Source organism: Balaenoptera physalus (genome assembly GCF_965194825.1).
Source record: "Balaenoptera physalus genome assembly, chromosome: 13".
In the NCBI taxonomy this organism is placed as follows: domain Eukaryota; kingdom Metazoa; phylum Chordata; class Mammalia; order Artiodactyla; family Balaenopteridae; genus Balaenoptera; species Balaenoptera physalus.
Genome location: NC_138892.1, coordinates 46113984 through 46135137, shown reverse-complemented (window position 1 = coordinate 46135137; position 21154 = coordinate 46113984). Strand labels below are relative to the sequence as shown.

Sequence of the window (21154 nt, the reverse complement as noted above, 5' to 3'; positions counted from 1 at the left end):
GTGACCCTAAACAGTGGTCACTTATGAAGTAAGACTTGAGCAAAACCCCAAAGAAGGTTTCTATGTGTAAAATATTTTCTCCCATTTTCTGCTCTGGTGCCTGAAATGCTACTCTTTTTTTTTTTTTAAATTAATTCTTATTGGAGTATGGTTGCTTTACAATGTTGTGTTAGCCTCCACTGCACAACGAAATGACTCAGCCATACACATACGCATATCCCCTCCCTTTTTTTTAACATCTTTATTGGAGTATAATTGCTTTACAATGGTGTGTTAGTTTCTGCTGTATAACAAAGTGAATCAGCTATACATATACATACATCCCCACATCTCCTCCCTCTTATGTCTCCCTCCCACCCTCCCTATCCCACCCCTCTAGGTGGTCACAAAGCACCGAGCTGATCTCCCTGTGCTATGCAGCTGCTTCCCACTAGCTATCTGTTTTACATTTGGTAGTGTATATAAGTCCATGCCACTCTCTCACTTCGTCCCAGCTTACCCTTCCCCCTCCCCGTGTCCTCAAGTCCATTCTCTACGTCTGTGTCTTTATTCCTGTCCTACCCCTAGGTTCTTCAGAACCTTTTTTTTTTTTTAGATTCCATATATATGTGTTAGCATACGGTATTTGTTTTTCTCTTTCTGACTTACTTCACTTCCCTCCCATTTAGGTCACCACAGTGCAGTAGGTAGAGTTCCTTGTGCCCTGCAGTATGTTCTCATCAGTTGTCTATTTTATACATAGTATCAATAATGTATGTGTGTCAATCCCAGTCTCCCAATTCCTCCCTTCCCAACCCTTTCCCCCTTGGTATCCATACATTTGTTCTCTACGTCTATGTCTCTATTTCTGCTTTGTGAAATGCCACTCTTAAACCATTTCTATGAGTTACGGAATAAATCCAAGATGTCTTTGTTTAAATGCAAATGTGTCACACATTATCACATTATTTTATCTTGGTTTACCGGAGACTCATGTTGTGAGTCCCCTCTATACTATAGCCTCCGAGAGCTACAAAGAAAGTCTCTTGTGACCTGTAGGCTTAGCTCTGTCCATTTGTTAACTAGTCCTGACGAAGACAGACAATTTGTTTGAAGTCTTAGAATGACCAGCAGTGGGTTCTGGAATTATTTTTGTGGTCATGGTCTCAACTTTTGGGGTGCCTTGGCTTCTTTTTTTAAATATTTATTTTATTTATTTATTTATTTGGTTGTGCCGGGTCTTAGTTGCAGCAGGTGGGCTCCTTAGTTGTGGCATACGAACTCTTAGTTGAGGCATGCCTGTGGGATCTAGTTCCCTGACCAGGGATCGAACCCGGGCTGCCTGCATTGGGAGCGCGGAGTCCCAACCACTGAGCCACCAGGGAAGTCCCTGCCTTGGCCTCTATTTAGCAGTTTTGTGCCCCAGAAACTGCAATCACTCACTCACTTACCACACATTTGTTGAGTCTCTCTCTGCCTGGCCCTGTGCTTATTGTGGATAAGAGGACTAACGTTAATGGTACTGCTGTTTAATGAGTTTACGGTCAAAAACATCAACAACAGATAACTCTGCTACAATATAGGGGCTACGATAGAAGCTGGCTCTGGGTGACATGGGAGTATGTGAGATGAGCCCCCAAACCAGATTGGGGTTATTAGGGAAGATGATGTTTTAATAGAGTTAAGTGATATTTAGGAATTGGCCAGGTGAGGGGAGTGGGAATAGGGGGGAATGGGTTTCTAAGCAGGGATTAGCACACGTAGGAAAACAAAAAGGAGAGAACACCACGTGTTCAGAGAGTTACAAGTAGTGGCTTACGCTGAGATCTAGGGTGTCTGTTAGGTTTGGGGTACAGGGTGTTGAGGGGTAACTCTGGACTAGCAGGAAGTAGTAGTCATGAGGGTGTCTTTGTCGTGGCGAAAATTCTTCACCACCATTCCCATGTTAAATTGAATGACTAAGGTTCTGTCTCAGTTTTCCCTTCAGCATTCTTGGCAGTTTTCATGGCGACTAGAGTGTTGTTCTAACTCCTTTGGCAGGAGCTGTATCATCCTGCTTGGCTCTTTTCTAGTCTGTCCTCTGTCATGATGGCAGTGGTGGTGATGGTGTGTATGTGTGCAAGGGGAGAGGCTTAGGAGTGAGCTAGGATCCTATCCTGAATTACTGGATTGCGTCCTGATACCAACATAGTATTGAGAAACCCAACACAGCATCCCACATACCTTTCATGTGTTTTCACTGGTTTACTGCTGCCACTACGTTCAATTTACTAGACTGAAAAATCTTTGTTACTGTTGATGAATTAACTGATACTTAAACTGATCACCCACTTGGGAAACTAAAGATTGGACACGTTAACACTTTTTAAGGAACCAGCCTGTAGCTAGTTTCCTTGACCCAGTCCCATGCAGATCAAGTTTCCTATAAGGTCTTGACCTCTGGCATCTTGTCATACTTCAAAGCTGAGTGTCTGGAGCAGCCAGGTGAGAAACAGTGGGGTGGGAGCAGGGCATTCATTTCTAGAGGGCCGTGGCAGGACTCAGTAGGATGACAGTGGTTTTTGTCAGGCTCTCTTTGTTGCTCTCTCTCTCTCTCTCTGATCTCCCTGCTGTGGTTCTGGATGGTCTGTCTCTCTTGGTATCATATCCAGCTATTAGCTTCCATTAATTGCTAGCCGATTGCTCTACTGTTTTTGATAATGCCCTAGGCACACCTTACTCCAAGATCTAATCCAATTAAAGTCAGACCTTTTTGCCTAGGTAGTCTTCCAGGCCTTCTCTGGCCCCAGGAGGGTTCTCATTAGCCTTTTCTCTTCCTGGTTCTCTGTTAAACTTTTAGCCAGTCTAGAGTTTTACCTCTGGCTGTCAGGGAGCTACCAGCCTCTTAATTGCTCACCACCAAGATTTCCATTGTTTTCGATAATGCCCCCAGGCTTGAATTCACCTCTCTGTTGCAGATAAAGTCAGTCCCCTTACAGAGAGCGACAGAGCTCTCTGTTCTAAGGCCTGCCTCTCATTGGGAGAATGTCCACACTGCTGTTCTGGAGTTGGGGTCAGGGACTGAGGCCCACTTCTCTCAGGGGACAGTCCAGTTCTGCGAGTGGGCACAGGGGATGTGTGGCAGTGCCTGGTGTTCTCGGCTTGCCCCCCGCCGGACATTGTGGAGTGTCCCCCTTACGAGAGAGCTGAAGTGAGGGTGACCAGGTCCCAGCATTTTCCACCTGCCATGCCTGCGGTGGAGCTTCTGCATATACTGGTGGGTGCTGGTGGAGGAAGAGCGCCTCAGACCACTGTGCCACTCTTTCTCGGAATAGAGTTTCTGCAGTGCAGATCAGGGGACAGGGGATGGGTGTGATAAATGCCGACAGACTCCCCTTTCTAGGGAGAAATGAGCCTGGAAGCTGGGGAAAAGGGAGCCCTGTTTTCTTGGTTGCATCTGCTTGGAGTAGAGCTTCCATCACACTGAGCTGTTCTTACTAAGATTTATTGGATTTTCTCGAATAAATGTTTCTCCACTTGCTATATGCCCTTAGGGCAATTTCCACAGACTTTAAATTGTTGTTATTTTTTAATACAGTTTTCTCCAGCTACAGTTGTTTTGCTAAGGAGAAGTTCCAGAGAGATTCTCATATGACCATTCAGAAGTGTTTCTGTTTTATATCATTTTAAAAAATGGCGTGGATTCTGTCTTGAGGAAGAACCGTAATTTATTCAAGCTCTCTTTTTATTTTGGGCATTTCAGTTACAACATTTATAAAAATACTGTGGTGGTCATCAGTGTAGTTTGATCTTTGCATAAATCTGGAATCATTTTTTAGGATTGGTTCCTTGAAGTTTCATAGATGGTTCTAAGCTAGCATCTGGCTTGATTCCTACTGATGGTCCACATGGACTTGATGGTGAATACCATTTTTTCTGAAATTCTGTTTTTACAATATTAATTTTATATTACAGCTGAAAGAAGACCCCTTGGCTCCTCCTGTTTCAAAGATCCCAGTCCCTTCTGTATGATGCATTTCATTCTGTTTCCTTTAGGAAAGCCTCTTTCAGTCTTCAGCTCATTTGGGTAGCAAAGGTGAGTTTTAAAGTCAGTAAGTGATTAGACTTCTGTAGTTCTGATAACTAATTCCTTCCAGTTCTAGAATTTCTCTTTGAGATCTTTTTTTCTCAGCTGTTCCCCCAGTCAAGTAGTACCCAAATATCTTAAACAAAAAAACTTAAAACATATTATCTCCATCAAAAGTAAGAACTGTTTTTTCATAGGTTTTGGGAGATGAACTGGGGACTCCTAAAAGTAAACTTTCCTACTTTAAAATTTCCTTTAGGACATTCCTGGTGCTAATCATATTTTTAAATTCTTCTCTCTTATCGTCAGATATTTATCAGTACTAGAAGTGGGCCACAATAATAAGGAAACAATTTACAATAGGACTGTGTGCTACTAAGTGTATTTAGGAGTGAGGTGTACCTGTGCCTTACTTATATAAGTGGCTAGACTAAATTGAGAAACCAAATTTCTTGTCTTGTTTAAACATTCAAGAAAACATATATATTCAGCAGTAACCCTTGTCCATATTGCTTACTCTTGGACTGTTTTAATAAGCTGCATTCTCTTTTGATTTCTAAATTATTGAGGAAATAATAATATAGCAATCATCTTCACAAAGCGCCTTTTTTCTTGTTGGCACCCTATTCAAAAACCTTCAGTGTCTATAGGGTATCATCACTTACTCGGTCACATTACACTGCGGATACTGCTCTAAGCTGATTGTTCCCAACTCCCTTGCAGAAACTCTCTTCTCAAGCTAGTGTGGTCCTTTCATTTTCTCTGAGGATGTAATGTCCAGGCTCACCTCTTATTCCTGCTTTGCCGCCTCCCCACCTGGATTGCCTCCCTAATCTATTTCCATCTGTTACTCCTAATTATCTTTCAAGGCGTAGCATAATAATGTGGGGAAGCTAACTTTTCCAGATACGAATATATTTAAAATGAGGTAGAGCTAAGTCAATTGTACAGAAGAAAGAGGTAAGCAATAGATATAAATACATAGAAAATTTGGTGTCTGAAAATTTGGTGGCTTTCAAATTAAATGGAAAAGATTGGGTTATTTACATGGCTACTCATTTGGAAAAAAAGGAAAGCTATAATTTTACCTCATCCTTGTGCTAGCAAGGAACCTCTACTGGTCAGGACTCCTGTTTCCATGAGAGGATTTATTTCTATAGAGTAACCCTCCTGGCCTCTTTTGGTTGTGGCCTCACTCACACCTCCCTGTGGAGGAAGGTGTGACTTACCTGATTGAGGAATTTGGGGGAAAGAACTAAGCAGGCCCACTTCGGCTCCTTTAGGGCTCCTCTCGTTCGTTTGTGGAGAGCTCTGTTCTTGGGATGTGCAAGTTCCATTCTGCCTTGCTATCGTTAGGGAGGCCTGCAGTTGCCCAAATCTGCTGGAGCTGAGAAGTTTACTTAAGGGGATGTCGGGTGGCCAGAGGCCAAACTGCATTTTATAATTTAATCTTATCTGCAGTAAAGCTGATTCAAAAATATATGCTTCTCTCTGATAAGAGCATCTAGTTATCAATTGGCTTTGAACTTGGAGTAGGAAAGGAATATGATTATTTATGAGTTTAAAATCTCAGTATCTAAACCCTGAAAGCCATGAAAAAGAAAAAATAGAATAAAACTGCTGTCCATCAAGGCTCAACACTTCTCTCATCCTGGAAGGTAGTGATGAAATCTTTCACTTTCCATCTCCCGACGCTACCCATTGCTATCTGTCACTTGGCATTTATCTGTTGCTGTGTGTTTTTATAGCTTTCGTTGTGTTAAGTAGTCTTCACTAGGAAGACAGTGTTGTCGTCATCTTTGAGCACCTGAAGTGCTTTCCAAAGAGTAGATGCTCAATAGATTTTGAGTGATATCAGTTGTGCTGAATAGCTCTTTTATGATCGCTTCAAACTAGTTCCTGATACTGGGACTTCTCTTAAATAATAATGTTATTGAATTTGTTTTATACTTTAGAATTTTCAAACTGCATTTCAAATGACATGGGCGTACTTTATTTAATCTTTAAAGAATCCTATGAGATGGGAAGAACAAATCTTATTTCCATTTCTTAGATATGACAGAAAGATCTCAGAGAGGTGAATTACTTGCTCAGGGTCACGGTGTTTATAAATTACAAAATCCACTATTTCTAATTCCTGGGAGATAGATCTTTCATCCTGCCACAGCTGTCTCCTGTATGATGGTGAAAACCTCAGGTGGCTTTCCAGAAATGTAAAGAATCCCATAGCATTAGAAAATACATGACATTTCCAAGCCCCGGTTGAAATTTGATGTGAAATTCCATCTGACATGTTTGTAGCAACTTTAATTATTTAATCAATTTGGTAACAGAATATTTAAAGCAGCCACAAAAATCATGGGCCATAACAAATTTCATCCTTAAGTCAGACATTTTGCACCTCAATTTTCACTCTTCAGTTCTGTTTGTGAACTAATTGGCAACACTTGATGAAAATTTAAGATAGAGACAGACAATAACAGGTGGAGCAATCACATCTTCACAAGGAACTTAATTTACACACACACACAAATACACACGCATATTCATAGGCTCGGATCCTGCCAAGAAAAGAGCCCCAGCAGTGCGGTTAGCTACAATTATGGCTAAGTGGCATAAAGCAATTTTGGCATATCATGGTGCCCAAAGGAATCGCAGTGATCTCTCAGTTCTTGGTCTTCCAAGCACGTTTCAATCTCATATGAATTCATCCTTGCAAGTTTTCTTTTTTTCTGTTTCGTTTGTCAGAAAAGTAATTTGACTGTATCCTGCTACTTGTTTTGTGATCTGGGGATGTCATGAAAGCAGCTCTCTTGCAAGCTGGACTAGAACAAAGTGTGTCAGTGTGATTTATAGGAATGGCTGTGATTCTGCTTCGATGCACAGACAACTACATTTATGACAGTGTATATGCACAAATGCCTTTTTATAAGAGGCTGAGATTATCTTAAATGCTTCCATAATTACATGGTTATTATTGAATGAATAAAAGCAGTCTTTGATTACTTTGTGCCTTCTCTTTGGTGACTGCTGACATGAATTTTTCTGGCTTGACAATCGCAGGAAATAAATAAATAAGTACAAGAAAGCCTCTCTGAGTTCAGATTAGACTACAGACCTGGCTGAAAAGAATCTGGGGACTAAACATAATTTTCTCCAGCACGGGGTTTGGAGTGTACTAGGTACACTGTTTGAGGTAAGATGTGGGATGGGTACTAAGTAAGAAAACTCAAAATTGGTGATAAGTCCTCATAGTTCATTCTTTCATTGGGCAAGATTGAGAGGAAAAAAAAGACTTTGTGATTACGAAATATTCTATTCAGCTCTTCAGTCAGTATAGATTAGGAAGAAGACACTGTACTTGAGCCATCCAGTAATTGTTTAATTTTGAAGCTAATATAGTTTCAAATAGAAAATGGTACATGTTTAAGAAATTTCCACTGCTGTTTCTCTATTTCCAAAAACTCAAAGTCACCCAGCCTGGCATCTGTATGTTGTTTTAAAGCAAGAAGATTAGTGTTGTGCTGTCTATTCATGGAGAAGAACACCTGTGTTTCCCCCTCTTCAAAATAAAAGCTGATTATAAATAATAAATGTTCACTGTAAATGAACAAACAAATTCAGACTATACTACATATATATGGAAGGTAAATAGTATGTAACAACAATTGCTAATATTTTGGCAGGTATCTTACAAGACATATAACTATACAGTCACAAACACAAGCATATTAACTGAAATTAGATCAAACAAAATATGTGATCTTTTTTCATTCATTAATGTATTACGGTCATTATTCCATATCAATAAATATAGATTTGTATTATCATTACTAATGGTTGCAAAGTATTCCAGTGTATGGATACTCCACAAATACTTTAATTCTGCATTGATGGATTTTAGCTTATTTTCAGTTTTGAGTTTTATAAACAACACTGGTTCAAAGACACAAATGTATATGTATCATTGTACAATTCATTCAATAAATTTTTACTGGGTGTTTTCTAGGTGACAGATAGTATTCTAAGTCCTGGTGATATACCAGCGAATAAAACATTTAAGACGTCTGCTTTTATGGAACTAACATTCTCAGGAGGAGGTCAAACAAATAAGTAACCGAGATAATTACACATAGTGATATGTGCTTGAAGAAAACAAAATAGGTAAATATGGTAGTACCTGAATGAGAGAGAGAGGTAACTTTAGCTAGTGTAGTCAAGAAAGACTTATCTAAGGAAATGGGATTTTATCAAAAACCTGAACAAAAGGAGCCAAGAAGAGAGAATTTCTCAGGCCATTGTCTCAGCCCTAATTTGGGATGAACTTGAGTGTTTGAAAAACAGAAGCATGATTGGTATGGCTCCAGTGCACTGAGCTGCAAAGAGCGAGTGTCAGAAGAAGAGGAAGAGGGCTTCCTTGGTGGCACAGTGGTTAAGAATCTGCCTGCCAATGCAGGGGACACAGGTTCAAGCCCTGAGCTGGGAAGATCCCACATGCTGCAGAGCAATTAAGCCTGTGCGCCACAACTACTGAGCCTGCGCTCTAGAACCCACGAGCCACAACTACTGAGCCCGCGTGCCACAGCTACTGAGGCCCGTGCTCCTAGAGCCTGTGCTCTGCAACAAGAGAAGCCACTGCATTGAGAAGCCCGCGCACCGCAACGAAGAGTAGCCCCCGCTCACCGCAACTAGAAAAAGCCTGCGTGCAGCAACGAAGACCCAACACAGCCAAAAATAAATAAATAAATTTATTAAAACACACACACACACACACACACACACACACACACAAAGAAGAAGAAGAAGAGGAAGAAAAAAGAATGGAGAAGTCCACAGAGACTGATTCTTTAGGGCCTCGTGGGCTACGATTAGGAGTTAGATTTTATTGTAAGTAGGATTTTTTTTTTTAAAGTTCTCAATGCTGTTTGGGGAAATTGTGTGGTAGAGGTGCTGATTTTAGGTGAAGGAGCAAGGGAACCACTCATTTATTCAATCCATTTTTCATCAAGTATTTATGGAGCAATTGTCTCATACCAACCATGTTCCAGGCCATAGAATATAGGGGATGCCACTCATTCAGTAATGACCAAAACAGAGGAAGTCCCTGCCCTTTTCAAGCTGACATTCTAGCTTCCTAATGTCAGGTAGAAATGTATGTGAAAACTAAAGCAGGGTAGTGGGGTGTGTGTGTGTGTGTGTGTGTGTGTGTGTGTGTGTGTACACATGTTATTTTAGGTAGGGTGGTCTGGAAGCTCTTTTAGAGGAGATGACACTTGACATAGATCTACAAGAAGTGAAAAGTAAACCAAGCCAATAGGTGGGGGTAATTGTTCTGGGCAGAGGGAAAGGCAGGATCAGCAAGGACAATGGTTTTCTTCTAAATAGAATGGGAAGAGATTGGAAGGTTTCGAGCAGGAGAGCGACATGATATCACATTTTTTTAGGAAGGTTACCTTAGCTGCTGTATGAAAGGGGAAGTGATGGAAGTAAGGAGGAGAGCTAGGAGACTCTGAAATTAGTCCAGAGAAAGATGATGGTGGCTTTGAGGTGGGTGATAGTAACAGAAGTGGGGAAACATTGTCAGCTTCAGAATGTACTGAAAAGGAAGAGCTAATAGGATTTACTGATGGATTGGATATGGAGTCTTAGAGAAAGCAGTCAAGCTAGAATCCAGTGGCTTTGCCTTATGTATATGGTGAGTGGTGGTGCCAGTTTTGAAAATGTACAAGGCCAGGAAAGAAGAAGTTTTGAGGAGGAAGATAAGAGTACATTTTGTATACGTTAAGCTGTAGATGCCTATTAGATGTCTACGTGGAGACGCTGAGTTGGCAATTGAATATACAAGCCTGGATTCAGGGCAAGGGTCAGATCTGGAGACATAAATTTGGAGATATTAACATTTGGAGGATATTTAAAGCTGTAGCAATACATGAATGCATGTAGGGAGTGAGTAAACAGAGGGAAGAGAAAATGTCTGAGGAAGGAGTTTGGGGAACGCTGACGTTTAGAGATCCCATGGAGAGAAGTGCTAGTTGGAATGGCCAGAGGTAGGAGAAAGCTCAGGAAGTTGTGGTATCTCAAAAGCTAAATGAATAAAGTATTTGAGGAAGGAGGCAAGATCAACAGTGTCAAATGCTGCTGGGGAGTCAAGTAGCAAGAGGACTGAGAATTGACTCTTGGGTTTAATACTGTGAAGTTCATGATGTCCACGAGGTTTTTGGTAGGAGGTGTGGATGAAAGCCTGAAGGGAGAGGGTTTGAGAAAGAAAAGAAGTGAGAAAATAGAGATGGAGGTTATAGACAATAAGTTTTTTTTTTTTTTTTTTTTTTTGCTATAAAAGAGAGCAGAGAAAAAGCTAGAATAGGATGTGGAGTAGAGGAAGGTTTGTTGTAATTTGGTAGTCAGATTTAAAGATGAGAGAAATTTTAGGACTTTGAGCATTTACTTTAAAAAATACAATTTTTTGATTAAAGGGCTTAATTTTGGCTTCAGTGTTGGGGTCAGATCATGAGAGTAGAAGTAAGATTAGTCAGGAAGCTATTTGCAGGGATGCAGGGAAAATATGATAGTGGTCTGGACTACAGTGTGGACAGTGGAGAGGAGAGAAGAGGATGGATCTGGGATAGATTTTGGAGGTAGAGTTGAAAAGACTTGTTGAGCTGGCTGTAGGAAGTGAGAGAAAGGAGAGATCAAGGATAATCAAGTTTCTTTCTGGAGCAATTAGGTATCTGGAGGTGCCATGTAGTAAGATGGGAAAAATTGGGAGATTGATAAGTTTTGTTGGGAGTATAAGAGTTTTCTTTTTGTTTTGCTAAGTTTGAAATTGCAATTGACACATTGTTTTCTTGGGAGAAATACTTTGAAGAGGAACTGCTAAGTCAAAGTGTTAATTTTTTAATATATATTTCTAAACTAAATCCTCTAACAGTATTTGAGATGGTCTATTTCCCTACATTCTTGTCAGCTTTGGATATTGTCAATCTTTTTAATCATTGCTAATCTAATGGGTAAAAAAATGATATTTCAATGTACTTTATGTATTTGACTATAGTTAACACCATATACCCTATATATTTAGGGTTTTATTTGGGGGGATGGGAGAGTAGGATCATTACTTGTTGTTGTTGTATGTGTGTGTGTGATTGTCTCTTTGTGTCCTTCAGTAATTTTCATTTTCTTATTGATTTATGAGAGTTATTTGTATATTACAAACAATAATCATTTCCCAAATATGTTGCAACTTTTCATTTGGGTTGTAATTAATTGTTCAGTCTTATTTGTGGTGACTATTACTTTTGTAATATAAGAGGTTTCAATTTGTACAGTCAAAACTATCCATTTTTTTTAAAGTTCTTGCTTCAGTGTTATGTGTATGTAACCCAGATATCAGTTTCTCTTTCAGAATTAGGTAAGATTTGTATAATCCTCTATTCCAAGAAATGGGTGAAGCCTTTCCTAAGACATCTGCAAATTCCTGATGGCTTATATCTTATAGTGTTTTCTGAGATCCTGCCACACTAAACTTTTGACTTCATGCATATCTGATTTTCTGAATCTGTTTTCTTCTTTTTGTTCTGTGCTAACTTATTCACCATCCCCTGACTTCCTCAAAAGCCATTCACATAGGGGATTGTGCCTTATTATTTTTCCAAATGTCCAGTCAATGCCTCAGGTACTGAATACTGCTCTGCCAACTTAAAATAATAATGCATGTATGCTTGGGTCTAATTCTAGACTCTAGTTTATACCATTTGACCTTACAGTCTAAAATGTGGTTTTAATTGTATTAATTTTATAATTCTTTATTAAGTCATTTAACACATTTTTTGATTAACTACTATGTGCCAATCACTGTAGTAGATGCTAGGAACACAGCAGTAACAAGACAAACATGATTTCTCTCCTTGTGGAGTTTAAATTTTATTGGGAAGTTACAAATAATTAAAGACAGAATAATGTTTTGAAAATTAAAAAAGCCAAGGAACAAATAATTAGGTTGAAGTGGTAATAATTCAAAGTCTGCTTTATAGAAGACGGTCAGGAAAGGGTTCTGAGAATTTGACATGAAACCTGAAAACAGAAGGTTGAGAGTGACCCCGCCATTGGAATTGTTTCATCAGGGCAGAGATGAGGTGAAGGCAAAAACCCTCAAGCAACACTTCAGTCATGGGAATTGAGGGGACATGATTCTTCTGCTTAGGAGCTCTTTTTTAAAAAAATTATTGAAGTATAGTTGATTTACAGTATTGTGTTACTTTCAGGTGTACAGCAAAGTGATTGTTTCATTCATATATATATATATATTCTTTTTCAGATACTTTTCCATTATAGGTTATTACAAGATCTTGACTATAGCTCCCTGTGCCATAGAGAAGGTCATTGTTGTTTATCTATTTTATATATAGTAGTGTGCATATGTTAATCCCAAACTCCTAATTTATCTCTCCCCCCCACATTCCCTTTTGGTAACCATAAGTTTGTTTTCTATGTCTGTGAGTCTGTGAGTCTCTTTCTGTTTTGTAAATAACTTCGTTTTTTTAGATTCCACATATGTGATATCATATGGTGTTTGTTTTTCTCTTTCTGACTTACTTAGTATGTTAATCAGTAGGTCCATCCATGTTGCTGCAAATGGCACTATTTCATTCCTTTTTATAGCTGAGTAATAATCTCAGTAATATACCGCATCTTCTTTATCCATTCATCTGTCGATGGACACTTAGATTGCTTCCATGTCTTGGTTATTGTAAACAGTGCTGCCATGAACACTGCGGTGCATGTATCTTTTTGAATTAGAGTTTTCATCTTTTCCTGATATATGCCCAGGAGTGGGATTGCTGGATCATATGGTAACTCTGTTTTTAGTTTTTTAAGGAGCCTCCATACTGTTCTCCATATATTAACTCGAACTTCCATTTCTTCAAGAGGCTATGTATTTTTTTTTTATCATATTAAAGATTTCTCAAATCAGAAACCTAGCTTCAATATAACATATTGAAAAAATTTTCATTTTCCAATTATTTCATTGTTTACTTCAGGTGAACATGTAGCATAACCAGAGGGGATGTCCCCCAACTAAGGAATAAATGGCAGAGAAAAGAGAAAACACACATTGAATTTATGCAAAAATCCTGTCCCCCAGAAGAAGGAAAAATAAAAGCGTGGCATAAAAATGACACAAAAATAGCACAATTGAGAAGAGATAATTCAAGTAAAGAAAGAAGTGTTTAATAACTAATTTGACCTCTAAAGGAAATTAGAGAAATCAAGAACTCTATAAAGCAAGAGATGAAAGATGAGACGATATGACCTAAGAAATGAATAAATAAGAAGAAAAGAGAAATGGCAAAGGAAGTTCGGAAATTAAGGAAAAGAAATATCATCGGAGAAATCAGAGCATCTGAAGCAGTGAAAAGCAAACGAAACGTAGAGAAAACAAAATCCATAATGTAGAAGACAGGCTTGAGAAAGCCATGTCGAAATAAAGAGGAAAGGGACAATGAGAAAAAAATTAAAAGGGAAAATAATGGATACTAAGTAAAAGCAATAGAAATCCAATATTGTCAATTAGGACACCTGAAGTAAGCAATGAAACAGTTGGGAAATGAAAAATTTTTCAACATGTTCTGCATCTTTGACTCCCATTGAATACTTCTCCTGGGAATTAAACTAGAAGTCTAGATCAGTCGCAGCTCTTATCGTGTGGTCCACAAACCATCCGCATCGGCATCATCTGGGCACTTATTAGATATGTTAATTCTTCGACCCCCACCTGAGACCTCTTGAATCAGAATCCCTGGGGTGGGACTCAGCAGTCTGTATTTTATGAAGCCCCCCAGGTGATTCTGAGGCATACAGAGTCTGAGAGCCACTGGTTTAGGTGTGTTTTTTTCCCCTCCCAGTGGCTTCTATCCTATTTATGTTCATGTCACATTTCTAAATACTAGAATTTGGGGGCGATATATTTGAAATGCATTACACTGTTCCCTTGGTAGCGTCTAATGTTATGTTGCTGTTTGAATAGAACTGTTTACTACCCTGGCATTCTTTCTCATATACTTAACATCAGACATTTTTGGGTTTGTTTTAGTAAACACAAAATCCTTTTTGGTTTCTCTCATCTCTCATTTATTGTACCTTTTATGTCTCATTGGCTGCAAGTTGTACCTGTGTTTTATGACATGCTCATCTCAGTTGCTGATAGGCATTGCTATCCGTAGTATGTGTTCTCCATTGTAGCAAATAAAATTTCTTCACACTGATCCAAATTTGGAGAGACATTTGTGACACTAACTACACATCAGTATTCTGTTATACACATTTAAGAACCAATGGTTTATGTTATCTGTCTCGTAATATTGATTTTTGTGGTGGGTAAGGAGAGAACTAGGGCTATGCCCCAACATGTTGATTTTTTTTTCTGGATCATCTAAGAATGAACTTGAATTGTTGTACTGAAAGTTTAGCTTTTTGGATTTGAGAAAATATCCTTCTTTGTTGGGAGAGGGTTTGGTTTGTTCCTCTATTTAAGAATGAGTTGGGGATTTAACCTCGTGGTGCAGTGGTTAAGAATCCACCTGCCAATGCAGGGGACACGGGTTTGAGCCCTGGTCCGGGAAGATCCCACATGCAGCGTAGCAACTAAGCCCGTGCGCCACAACTACTGAGCCTGCGCTCTAGAGCCCGTGAGCCACAACTAGTGAGCCCGCGTGCCACAACTACTGAAGCCCGCGTGCCTAGAGCCCGTGCTCCACAACAAAAGAAGCCACCACAAAGAGAAGCCTGCACACTGCAACAAAGAGTAGCCCCTGCTCACTGCAAATAGAGAGAGCCTGCACGTAGCAACGAAGACCCAACACAGCCAAAAAAAAAAAAGTAAAGGTGTGTAGTTTTCTTAAAAAAAAAAAAAAGAATGAGTTGGCTAATGATGTAATGTCAAATTAAAAGAACTCCTATAGGCATGGGTTATAAAGGGACCTGGGAAAACTTTCCAGGCTGATGGGTATGTTCATTATCTTGATGTGTCAATGTTTTCATGGGTGTGTACATATATCAAAACTCATCGTGTTGTATACTTTATATATATATATAGTATGTTGCACATCGATTATACCTCAATTAAGCTGTTGAAAAAGCCCCATGAATTTTTGTAGACCTGTCAATATAGTTTGCCTTATAGTATAATTTGTGGATGTGGATCATTGGTTCTAACTATGGCTCTTTGTAAATTTTACCTGTCTTCCCACCATTCATGGAGCAGAGAAAAAATAAGGCAAACTGTGGTGTCTTTTCTAGGCCTATCGTTACGATTTTGAACTTTTTCTGATATGCAGTGAAAGGAGAAGCTACAAGTGTTAATGGCTAACTCAACATCCACCCTAAATCCTTCTTAGTATGCGAACACTGCATTCCCAGATCTCCAGAAGTCAGTTTTAGATAGGACTTATGTTTCATCAGTCAGATGCTATTGCATGAGACTTTGATTAAAAAGTGAACACAGGCAGGAGAGGGAGAGTGTGGGGGCAGAGGTTGTGGGGAGAGGTGACACGGTTCTGGAGCCAGCATATGAGAGGGTGACCCCCTAATGTGGCAGATGGTTTTCCTATCAGCTGCTTCCTGTCACGGGGTGGTGCCACTGTGTTCCCAGGGTGTCCGTGTGTCCTGTGGTGGCAGTGTCCTCAGTCATGTCAGAGATAGTATGGTTTTGCAGTCATCAGTAGTACAAATGGGCTCTTGATTTGTTACCTTTCTGTAGTGGTGGTGGTCACTTTCTCAATCACAGCAGAGGCAGAGTGGTTTTAAGGGCTAGGAGTCAGTCCTGGGATATTAGCCTGAATCCTGCTCCTCTACCTCTATAAAATTTACAGAAGCACATAGTTCCCTATAATAAAGACTTTCTGCTTAAACTGATTAAAGTGGATTCTATTGTATGTGGCTGAGACCCGAGTGATAACCTGAGTAATTAGTACCAGAAGTGGTTATAGACAATAAAACAGGAAAGAAATGGACTTGATTTTGTTTAAAGGCACTTGCAGCACAGAATGAGCAATTACTTAAGTACTTAAGCAATTACCTCTGGTCATCCACTGTGATAGACCACTATGGAGGACGTGAGGAAGAAAAGGACTTGGGAGTGGGTTGTTTTGTTTTTTTCTGAATTGTGCCGGTGAGCTATAAGAAAAAGGTAGGCTCAATATTTTACATTCTCAGCCCTAGAAACCATCTGAGAATCAAAGAATTTTTACAACTGTCCTTAAAGAATCTCTCATCTTTTGTAGCCTCAAGACTAATTTAGATGGAAATCAGATGGAAAGTCTGATGCTGCGGATTGTTTGTTGAATTATAAGGTAGGTTGAATTGACAGTTTTTCCATTTATTTTTCACAAAATTGAAAACATTGACTCAGAAAAAGTTGGACCCCATCACTGAAATGATATCATTTAGAAAGACTTGGATAAATTTGTATACTCTGTACTCCGAACCTCACCAAGTCCTCTATTGCTCCTCTGTTGCCTAATGATGTTGACCTTGCTTTGCTTGAAGACCCTGTAACAGCCTTTTGTGAGGCAAGTCCCTTGCAAAGAAATATCAGTTCTCTTCTTGTAGCACCCTCCCTACCCTTATTGCTTCCACACTTATAGCCAGATCAGATCTCTGCATGTCCTAGGGAACAATTGCAGCATCAAGCCCTAGAGGAAAAGGCTTACCAGCAAAAGGAGTTAAATGATTTTGCTAATATAATTATAACAGCCAAAAGCTGGGGATTATTTGTGGGAAATAGATTTTGAAGATACTAGACCAATGCTGTGATGGGGTGAATTTATTGGTATGGACACAATTACCAGAGATTTGGGATTCAATGTGTAGTCTGAGCATCTGAGAGTGTTTCTGTGGTCTGATGGCTGATTGACTCCTAGACGTAATGGTGGCTTAAGCTAATAAAATTGAAATGCCAGAAATTCCTTAGTATCATGAAAAAGAAGAAATTCAAGTATTAGGGAATTAGGAATGTTAGAATGGATTTAACGTGTGTGATCAACTCGACTGCCCCTAACTATGTCTCTCAAGATCACTCAGATCATTGATAAATACATCGATGTGAGATAGCCATGGCCATTCTCTATAGGTTGAAAGTGAAGACAGAACATGCCATTCAATCAGAATCCCTACTTTAGTGGGAATGATGGAATTTTATGTAGCAGAGGCCAGTGTGGCATTAACTATGCCAGAATGGCTGAGCATGGTTATCTCAGTAGGTAGAAGTGGTTTGATGGCAGAAATTTTTAGTGGTGACTTACTGATCTTGGGGCCCTAGGAATGAAATAGATGGGCAGCTCACTAAAAACTCAAGGTCTGGGAACAGAGGCCTGACTTGAGACACCATGGTAATCACGGCCTCCCTACCAATTCCCAGACCTAAGTGAGTACATAGACCCAGAGCCTTTTGAGTGAAAGGGCATCATTGTTTGCTCTCCCTGCAACTTTGGATTCCTCCTTCTTTATTACAACAAGAAATTTCTGGGATCTTTATTCGTCCTGGACCACCATTAAATACAAATTTTCAGTCAACCAATGATCAGTATTCTTGAAGAAAGACTACCAAAACATCACAAGTACATACTGTAAATCTCCCTCCCATTGCTGATAACAAAGGGATATTTTATGGGGTAAAGAAAGATACTGGTCCTTTCAGTGATTATTGATACTGGTTTTGAGATAGCACTAATCCATGGGGACCCAGTCACCACTATGGTTTACTGGTCAGAGTGGGGACTTACAGATTCTAGTGATAAACAGAGTTTTGGTCAGTGTCCACCGCAGAGTTTTTTGGTAGGTCCACGTGTATATATTGTGTTTTTTTTCCAATTCCTGAGTATAGAATTTATATAAAATAAATTAATATATATAATATGTATAAGTATATGTATATTCATATGTGTTCAATATTTTCAATAAGTAGCAGAATCCAAACATACCACATTCTTTTTGGCAAGTAGCTATTCTCCTTTTGAGAAACAGCTCTTGGTGTGCTATTAGACTCTAGCAGAGACTGAATATATAACTGGAGGACACAGATATACACACAGACTGAGTGCTGAATTCATGCTTCTCATAAAACTGAGTGGTGTCTGATTTGCTAAATCATAAATTAGGGCATGTCTAGCAGCACTCTATTATCACGTGGAAGTATAATATATGCCATAAGGTTTGTGCAAGTCTTTCTACTCCATTCTTCCCTCAACCCAGCCCCAAGACCTCATGGGAAGTTCCATATAACCTGAGAAAGAAAAAAATTCAAGTCTGTTTATGAATGGTTCCTCATGATATGTGGCCTAAGCTGGAAGTGGGCTGACTGCTGAAACATCACAGCTTTGCACAGGGTATTATTGAAAGACGGGGGGGGGAAGGAAATCCTCCCAATGGGCAGACCCTATGTTCTAGTGGTGTACCTTGTCCAGAGTGAAAGATGGCTGAATGTAGTATACATTTTGATTCATGGGCAACGGCCAGTGGCTACTGGGTTGGGAAATACAAGATTGGATGGGTTGGGAAATACAAGATTGGAGGATTTTTGACAAGGAGGTTTGAAGAAGAGATAAGTTGATGAACCTTTCAGATAGACCCAGAGGCTGAGTCATGTGTTCTTTTTTTTTTTCCTTAAAAAAAAAACACACTTTATTAAGGTATGATTGATATGTAAAAAGCTGTACATATTTAATGTGTATAACTTGATGAGTTTGGGGGTAAATATACACTGTGAAGGCATTACCACCATCACTTCCCCAAAACATATTCATCACCTTCCAAAGTTTCCTCCCACCCCCTTTATCATCATCATCATCATCATTGTCATCATTATTACTATTTTGTGGTAAGAATACTTAATATGATGTCTATTTCTTAGCAAGTTTAAGTGTAAAAAGTGTATTAAAGGACTTCCCTGGTGGTCCAGTGGTAAAGAATCCTTCCTGCAAGGCAGGGGATGCGGGTTCGATCCCTGGTTGGGGAACTAAGATCCCACATGCTGTGGGGCAACTAAGCCTGCATGCCACAACTACTGAGCCCACATGCCTCAACTAGAGAGCCCTGCATGCTGCAAACTACAGAGCCCACATGCTCTGGAGCCTTCGTGCCACAACTAGAGGGAGAAAACCTGCAAGCGCACACCACAACTAGAGAGAAGCCTGTGCGCTGCAGCGAAGAGCCTGCACACCGCAATGAAAGATCCTGCATGCTGCAACTAAAGACCCGATGCAGCCAAAAAAAAAAAAAAAAAAAAGTGTATTGAAAACACATACTTAATATGTTCTTATCTGCTACTTTTTTTTCACTTTTTTTTTACCGCTTAAAAAAAGAAGGAAAAATGCACAATCTTTGGAACACAAGAATCAATGGTAGAAATTTAAAGAAAAGATACATAACCAAAGAACACAGTGAGGTATAAAAAAGGGTTCTCTCTTTTTTTGTGTTTTGTTTGTTTTTCTTCTTCATCTCGCTATAGAGTTCCTCTACTGATAAGTATATAAAGCATACAAAGTATACGGTACAAATTATACAGTATTGATAGCTATAGGTACTAGTCTTACAGTAGATCTCCAGAACTTATGTACTGTATCTTATTTATCCTGAGCCATGTGTTATTTATGACTCCCACTTTTCGAGAGCAGGTTCTCAAAATCATGTGAACATCATGGTCACTCAGTGTATGACAAAGGTAATCTTTCTCCAGCCACTCCAGTGTTTGCTCATTGGGTTAAAGAACAAAGTGGTTGTGGTAGCACTGATGGACGTTCTACATCAGCTCAATGACATGAATTTTCTTCCACTATACTTGAGATGCAACTAAGTGTCCAAACTACCAGCAACAGAATAATGCCCAGGTGATAGTTAGATTATATTAAGCCACTTCCATCATGGAGAGATCAGTGATTTTCCTCACTGGAAATGGATTACTCAATCTGGATTTGGATTTGCCTTCTCTGCTTACTGTGTTTCTGCCAGCAAACATCTGAGGACTAACTAAATAGCTATTCACAGTATCCAACACAATACTTTTTCTGATTAAAGAACTAATTTTAAAGCAAAAGAAATAAGGCATCATGTTCATACTTAGGAGATTAAATGGTAATATCCATTCAGAAGCAGTTGTCCTTAAGAAATGGTGGAATGAACCACTGAAAGCTCAGTAATGGCAGCACCTAAGAAATAACACCTTGTGAGATTGGAATGCTGCCTTATAGATGTGGTACTTACTCTGAAACTCTGACCAACATATTTCTCTCATAGCTGAAATAATAGGGTCTGAAAACAGAGTAAGAGACTAGGGAATGGTATCTCTTACTATTATATCAATGTAGTACCGAATGACCTACTTAGAAAATTTTGCTTCTTATTGCTGAAATTTGGGGCTCTCCTAGGTTAGAGCTCTTATATCTAAGAGAGGATTGCATCCTCCAGCAGATACAAGAACTTAATTGGAATATGAGACCATCAACTGGCCATTTTAGGAAAAGGAGACTAATCTTGTTTTATCTGCCATAATTGATCCTAATTATCAAGGGGGAAATAGAGAGATGAATATGCCTGGAACGCTAGTAATCCTCTTGAATGCCTCCTATGACTACTTGTCTACAGCTAGAAAACTGTACCTGATAGCCATGTTGTGGAGGTTGTTTTGTTGTTTGGAAATACAAGTATGGAAAGTAGGTTGTATATGGATGCCAAGTATATAGAAAGTAGCTTTATAAACAAATATTCCAATCTTCTTCTAGAATCAAAGGCTGAAAAACTTAAAGATCACATTTCCTAGCCTCCCTTGTAGGTAGGGTTCTGGACATGATTTAGATATATCAAGCAGAAGCATTTTTATGATACATTGATTAGTGATTGAGTCACACGGGTAAAGAGGCAGGATGTAGGGCATCCATTTTTGTTTGTATGGATAGAGAATGACAGAGGGTGCATGGTTCTGGGGTCATCTGTTAAAGCTTCTTAATTCAGAATGTGGCTCCCTGATTCAGCAGGTTCCTGCAGAATCAGCTTTCCTGATCATAGCAGAAGCTGTTTGGCTTTGGGAGCTGTCCAGATTCAACCCCATTTCTACTGATC

General features: G+C 39.4%; 1 long non-coding RNA gene across 1 annotated transcript in view; it reads left to right on the top strand.

Moving 5' to 3' along the window:
* Positions 1-21154, top strand: part of LOC309640426 — a 176439-nt gene that overhangs the window by 81175 nt on the left and 74110 nt on the right. Inside the window, exon 3 of the long non-coding RNA XR_014252207.1 lies at positions 16324-16392. This is a non-coding gene — a long non-coding RNA (uncharacterized lncRNA). The remainder of the gene's footprint in view (positions 1-16323; positions 16393-21154) is intronic.